General features: G+C 38.9%; 1 protein-coding gene across 4 annotated transcripts in view; it reads left to right on the plus strand.

The window, feature by feature from the left end:
- Window positions 1-7,415, plus strand: part of LOC107081950 (CREB3 regulatory factor-like) — a 59,559-nt gene that overhangs the window by 9,497 nt on the left and 42,647 nt on the right. For all 4 annotated transcript variants that reach the window (XM_015370335.1, XM_015370337.1, XM_015370336.1 and 1 more), the window contains one exon: window positions 6,831-6,894. The gene's annotated coding sequence lies outside the window, so the exon portion shown is untranslated. The remainder of the gene's footprint in view (window positions 1-6,830; window positions 6,895-7,415) is intronic.

Here is a 7,415-nt window from a genome sequence, read left to right on the forward strand (position 1 = left end):
TTTGGTGAAAAAATTGTGCGTTTAGGCCAGGGTTTGTCTTCGTGTGGACGGGGCCTTAGTAACCAATTTAGCGCTACTTGGTCCCAATGGAATTTCCCATTGGGAACCTACTAGCACTTAGTTGCCAACTGGTTAGCAAGATGCTTCCGAGACACCGGCCACAATTAAACTTGCTTGCGAACCTTCCGCCACAACAATCCCGCCCCCTTGATAATCACATTCACTTTATTCACTCGTGTGAAGTCGAGCACCACTCGGCAGAATTCTGAAATGCAACGGTTAGGACAGCCGCTTCCCTACGACTTTAAATAGATTAATCCTTCACTTTTATGAAGCTAACACTTAAGAAATATGCATTTGATGAGCTATGAGCAATACGTTTGACCATTCACTACCTACCTGAGCAGATATCCTGAACAAATTAATAAGCTAGTATCAGCTAACAGGCTAACATTAGCTTGTTTCACGTGCGTTACTCAGCAATTGTCATCAAACCAAAGATGGAATATTCTATGCATTTGAAAACCACAACTAAAATAGCAGTTATCTATTTATATTTTTGCTTTGGTCTAAGTGGGAGAAAGAAAATATCTACCTTATCAATCAATTTATGATTAATAATAAGTTTAATAATGAACAATAAGTCAGCGGTGGACATAATTATTGCTATTTTGTTTTAAATAATAAACCATAAAATTGTTCTACCCAGTGTGACCAAATCTAGATATAAGAAGAACAGAATGCCCTTTATCATGCATGAGCTGCGGCACATAAATGCTGTAAATGTTAGCACACTTGTTTGCTCTCTGAATACCTACCTGGTCAGAGACACGGCATTGGTGGGGCCATTGCTCTCATACGCTGCTTTTTGTTTACCAAGAGCAAAACAAATCTCTGTGACCTGCAGTGTTTTTGTGATAAACTGCTTCTGTTTAGTATCCCTGTGGTGCTTCCGTAGAATCTACCTGTCGGAGCGTGTTTATGAGCCGCGGGACTTTTGGACCGACACCAATGCTGGGCAGACATTAGCAAAGTAATGCTAGATGTTTTACAAAAAGGCCTGCTTGGTGCCTCAGGCACAGCCTGAACAAAGAAAAAAAATCGAGTCAAGCGGTGGCAAAGAAAGGAGGGATTCCTCTTTACATTTACGTCTTTCCCATATTTCCTTAATCTCATAATTTGAGATCCAATTCCTGTTATGGGAGGAATCCCTGGTACTTTAATGATGGTATTTTCCATGTTTCTCTTACGCGGGGAAGTAACCAGTCTTAAACTGGCACTCTAACAGGTTGTGTTGTGTGCAGAAGCAATGGCTGGCATTAAAAATGCACACGGCACTAATGCGTCCACAAACCTCCGCAGCAGTTTGGGGGCAGAGGCGCTGCTTCTTGATATGCCCTTTAATCCGTTCATAATGTTCTGGAATCATTATCCTCGTTATCGACTTCAGATTTTACTCCGTGTTTGGAAACTGGGTGTAACAGTTTGTTGGTCGCTGGCATGTTTTAGGAGCCAAACGCCAGTTTTTTCCTTGCGGCGTGTCACAGCTGCCAAGCTAACCTTCATTTCCTCATTCCTGTGTTCCTGAGGTCGATCCAGAGAGAACATATTCCGCCATTGTTCTCAAATCACTGATCATAGGTCTGTTTGAGCTGCATGCTCTGGCTTTTCTGCAGTTTTTGAACAGCATGCCAGCATTGTTTCTGCAGTGTTTGGGTGTGTGTGTGTGTGTGTCTGTAGACGTTACCCCAGATTTCATCATGTTGCCATTTGTAAGCGTCTCAGGCTGATCAGTGCCTGCAGCTTTTTGCCTCGTCGCTGCTCCTCTGTGCTCGGGTCCTTGAACACTAAAGATGTCATTGGTAGAGTGTGACCGAGTTGAACTCTTTCAAAGGGGTCGGTTTAAAGGATTTAGCGAGGTCTGCTGGGAAACAGTTGTTTGCCAGAATCCCTGTATTCAGTTGTTAATGAGAGTGAAGTAAAAACTCCCGAAACATGTCTTCATTACCATAGAAGTACTCTGTGTGGATCCCTTCTCTTTTACTTTAACTTATTCATCTTTTTCAGGATCTTCAGCAGTTACAACTCATGTAGTTTAACATGTATATATATTTTAATGGTAAGATTAGCAGAAATGTTAAGTACCAGTAAGGATGAATATGCAGTATGATTAAAGACAAACTCCAAGTTTACCTTTTGTTTTGTTTTCTTGGTTGCATTGGATTTTTATCAGTGACAGTATTTTAAAAACTTATGGTGTAACAGCTTTGGTTTCTGTTCCTATGGCTCAAAGTCTTTTTAAAAAGACGCCAGAGTTTCAAATATGTTGCATGCTGATATTGATTGGAACACCCGGATCTTTGTTTTGCGAATTCCACCAAATAATTTAAGTAAAGAAGAACAATACTTATTTGGTATCCTTGTTCTCGTAGCCAAAAAGAATGATAACAATATGTTGGTATAAACCTTTACCACCTACTGTAAATCAATGGAAAGAGAAACAGGTGAACGTTTATACAATGGAGAAATTAACAGCAAAATTAAACTTGACCACTGGTTTAATTAAGAAAAGATGGAACCCTTTGAAGACATATTTCCTATTAATATTGTAGTAAGTAAGATAAATGTAAACACACAGGTACATATTTTATAGGCATACTTTACATATATTTCTGTTATGATAAAAATAAAAGTCACTCGAGATTTTTCCTTTATCACATCCCCCCAAGTAAAAAAAATCCTGGATTTTCAGCTCGCCGACTTGTTTGGTTGTTGTTGCTCAACTGTTTGTCTGGTTGTATTGGAAATTGTCATTTCTGGCTTATTGTATTAAAAATTGATTTTTAATTTTGATCTGATAAAATTAAGTCTTTGCTAAAAACAAAAAAAAGACACCAGAGAAGGTATCATATTAAACACTGTCTCAGTGTTAAACAAGGTGTTATTGGTTTAAAGTTGTGCTCCAACTGTTATATTTGCTTTTCTGTCCGCTTTTATTATGTTTTTATCTTTATTTGCTTTTATTCCACTGTTATTTTCCTTCTGTTTTGTTATTTCAGTCATATAAAGCACTTTGGAATGTTTTTGTTCTGGCTTGTGCTGTATAAATAGACTTGTCTTGCCATCCCCACCCCCACATGTTGCTGTGAACTGCCAGTTCCAGACTCCCACTTTTTACCCTTGCTTAACTTGAGTGTTTGTAGAGAATATTAAAAGACTTCGGGTGGATACTAAGCTACACACCAGACCAGATAAAGTGTCTGATATGATTAAAAACAAATAACATGAAGTAGGAATGGAAACAAATATCGACTCATGATTTAATTAATAATTAATGGTTTTATTATTTGCTCCAATCAACTGTAAAACTAACTTATAACAAATTTCTTTCAGTGTTACAATGTTACCACCAACCACTAGGGGGTGCCGCAGTTTATTCATAGGCGGACTCTCACTGGTAATTGCAAGAGAAGTAGTGCCGCAGGCAATGAGGCATGCTAGAGCACAAACATGTCCAGTCCAGAATTGTTTACACCGTTTATTGCCAACAAGGACAGAATGAGCTTTATGTGATTCTGTTTCTAAAAACAGAAACATAAATCGCTCGAGAGCTGTCCGGGTTTATTTAAACTGTTTAATGTCTACAAATGCAGAATGTTGTTTTGTTTGTAAATATAAAAACTAAATAGTCTTCTAAATAGCGCCCATTTTGCCGTACTTCATGGCAGAGCCGCATCAACTTCTCTGCTGTGCTCAGAAGGTGATGATGTGATGATTGAAAACTTGAGAACATCACACAACATTTCTAAAATGATAGAAAAAGACCTGTTATTATGTAGCACAGTGAAAGGAGAAGACTTTTGTGAATTTATTCACAATATGGAGCCAAGTTAAAACCCCCAGTTTAAAAGCGACGCTAAAGGGTAGATTAGACTTCTGCAACCGCACACATGAAATGTTGCTTGGGTCTGATCGCAAACCAGTTTTGCTGGTATGCTTTTGCACCGTCGGTCTGGAATTTCTAGGGATCCACAGCAGTTTCCTGCCAAAGCACAAGGGGGAGCCTATTCGAGAACTCGTGAGAACTTCACATATTTATCTCTCAGTCTCTTCCAACTTTGTAAACACTCCTTTGGATCTTGCTCAAGGATCTGGCTGATCTCCCTCCAGGGGTTTGCAGAGACCTTGGCATCTTTATATAATTTGTGTGAGGCATCGTCAAAGTGGTTGTACTTCCCAACCTCCTCGATTGACCTTTCATCGTAGTTGTCCATTGTAGTTTTTCCTCGGTTTTTAAAAATAGAGAAGAATTGAGAAGGACGTCCACACAGACAGCTGGAAAGGCATACCAAGGACCAGTCACAGCTGCTTTTTGTCTGCGCACGTTTGTGACCGTCCGATGCGTAGTCAGGATTTTTTTGAGGTGCGCAACAACGGTTGCACAACTCACAACGTACAGAGACAGATTTGACGGTTGCAGAGGCTTCGCGTCAGAAGCATAAACTGGCCTTAACACCGCAAAGTCATTCCCATCACTGATCACGCAGAGATATTATGTCATTTTGGGCCTCTGTGCCCCTCCACGTGGATCCGCGTGGACAGAATTTCTGCATGGAGAACCTAGGAACATTAGTACCGGTAACTATAAATTAATCAGGTGGTTCCTCTTAGAAAGATGGTGTGAATGTCCACCATTCTGTCTAAGAGCAGGAGCAGAGCATTAGCCTAAGGTTCCAAGATCATGGCAATGAAAATGAACTTGCTTAACGGAAATTTCTTATAAAAATGTTTTTTTTTCGCTGTGGTGTTTTTCTGGTCATATCAATAATTAGTGTATTTATCCCGTCACAGAGTCCCATTAGCAACAGCCAGACGTCACTACTGCCAATAAAGAGGAAGGTGACAGGAAGTTGTAGGAGGACAGTTGATGTGTTTTGGACATTAGAAAAATAAGGACAATGTTTGATGCACTTCTAAAAAGCAGCTAGTGTGAGCAAAATGTCCTCCAAGAGGAACGTATTTTGGCAATCCAGAGAAATTGTGGTGATTTTTCAGCCAGAGTGACTTGTACACCAAATCTGTGTAAAGAAAGCAGCATCTAACAGATCCATCAGTCAGGGATTATCGTAGAAGATGATCTCCAGCATATTAATGCTTTAAAACACTCTAATATTAATTCCTCTCATAAATTTGATGTAAATTCACACACCAATGAAGCTCATTTTTTAATATCAATAAAAGGCATGAAAACTTTTTAAACCTTTGCACAGGGTTACCGCGGATCCTTAAAAAGTCTTAAAAGGCATTGAATTCTTCAAAATAATACTAAGGCCTTAATTGGTATTAAAATGTCTTAAATCAGTCTTTCGTAGGTCTTAATTTTTAAAACATCATAAATAGGATTATTTTTATTAGGATTTATTTTTGTAATCTAAATAAAGCGTTAAAATTTTCCTTTTTATAAAAAAAAAAAAATAACGGCTTGCTATTATTGGTTCCGTCCCGATAGCGAAACCAATAAAAGCGTTGTTGCGGCCGGGACATTTGGGAGATGCGCCATTAACTTTTTGTCTGGAAAATATGATCAAGTGTAAATGTAGCGAAAATTGTCTCCAGCCAAGAGTTTTCTCCATGGCTAAAACCAGGGAACAACATGAGGCTCAGTGGATTTATGCAAGAAGCGATTCAAGCTCGGAACGATGGGAATTAAGGCAGTGGAGTCACACATGCAAAGCACGAAACACAAAGCGTCAAAATCGAGTTACCGAGAAACAGCCGGTATTTCTCAGTTTAGTTCCACCCTTGTCTCTGCAACGCCTCCACTTATCACCAAATCAAACATACTAAGAAAACGATACAAAGAAAAATAGCTGCAAAAAAGACTTAGCACTGGTTATGTTGTGGCTTTAAAACTGATTTGTTTTGTTCCCTGCTAAAACAAAGTTTGTGAATTCACTTAAATAATTGTTAAAATATATCTGTCATTTGTGTGTTTTTAGCTTTCTTCCTGTATGGGAAGCTTTTCAACATTTGAAACATTAGTGCAGTGGTTTATGTTAAAATAAACCTTTGGGTTAAGTTGTCGCAAGCAGGTTTTTCTTGTGTTTCTTGTGAATTTGGTCTTAAATTTTTATTTCAAGTAACATTAAAAAGTCTTAAAAAGTATTGAATTTAACTTGCCTTATGCTGTAGGAACCCTGTTTGCAGTGCTGCTAAAACATGAACCGTGAAAATAAAGACCTCTTTAAGATTTTACCTTCATGAATCATTTAGTTGGTGTTCTTATTTTAGTTTTGGTGTCTGCTCCCGATTTTTGCTGCAGGGATTATCGTTCCAAACTTCTCAGGTTAGATAGTGACATCAAAGTTATTTACTGGTAAAGCTTGTGACAAATCATCCGTCTGTGCTGTACCAAAAGCTCAGTGGAAACCCTGTACAAATTTAATCACTGTTTTTCCCCGTAAAAGCCTCTGTGGTAGTTTAGAGAGCTCCCTGACAACAGGAAGTGTCATGTCCTACATTTCTGGTGCCAGCAAACTGGTTTATGTTGAATAAATGGATGTATTAATAGAGTAACCGGACCGCAGCCATTCACAGCAGAGAGGAGAGGTGAGCCTTACAGCTAAATATTATGCTACAAACCAGTGGCTCGTGTGAAATGCTTCCTGGTACTGAATCGCTTTCACCTCTAAATCGTTTTTGGTTGTTTAGTGAACACATTAAAACTCTGTGATAGTTTGTTGTTCGGTTGATTAAATAAAGCAAGCGGGTGAATCATTTGGCTGTAAAATCAGAGACTCACTGCCTCGTCTTTCTTTTGTCCCTCTCAGACTGTAACGCTAAGACCTTTGAGGCTGTGAAATGTGAAAAAAAGCTCCAGTTTTTCACCCTCAGGTAAGAATCCTCTTTTTAGCTCTTCTCCTTCTCTCATGCCCTTCCTTCCTCAGCGTTGAGTTGGTGTGGCGTGAAATGTTTTCTCCTAGAACTTAATTAACAGGCTAACAGCTGTAAAACCACAGTGTTTATGTAAATCACATCCACCGATGCTGGGAGCTTCACTTCTCCTTCTGCTGAGCTGTTGCGGCCGTGAAAGCACAATAAAACTAGATGTGAAATACACTTATTTAACTCCTGTAAATCTTTTTCTTTTTTCGTTTAACTGGACAGCGGGTGTGCTTACTGTGAGATTCACAATTAATTACTGCAGCTTTGGTTATTGGATGAAAAGGACTTCTAAACAGAGAAATCAGAGCAGCTCAGCCTTTATCTCTGGATTGTGTCATGGCCCTTATCATTCAAAAGCAAAGGAAAGTCACTCCGGATAATGAATAAAGGTGAAAAATACGGACGCGCACTGCAAAAATTATAATAAAAGTATGTTTTTCTTGTAATAGACGTATTTTCCCTTGATGTGA

This window comes from Cyprinodon variegatus, unplaced genomic scaffold (genome assembly GCF_000732505.1).
Source record: "Cyprinodon variegatus isolate N-32 unplaced genomic scaffold, C_variegatus-1.0 Scaffold45, whole genome shotgun sequence".
NCBI classification, from domain to species: Eukaryota; Metazoa; Chordata; class Actinopteri; order Cyprinodontiformes; family Cyprinodontidae; genus Cyprinodon; species Cyprinodon variegatus.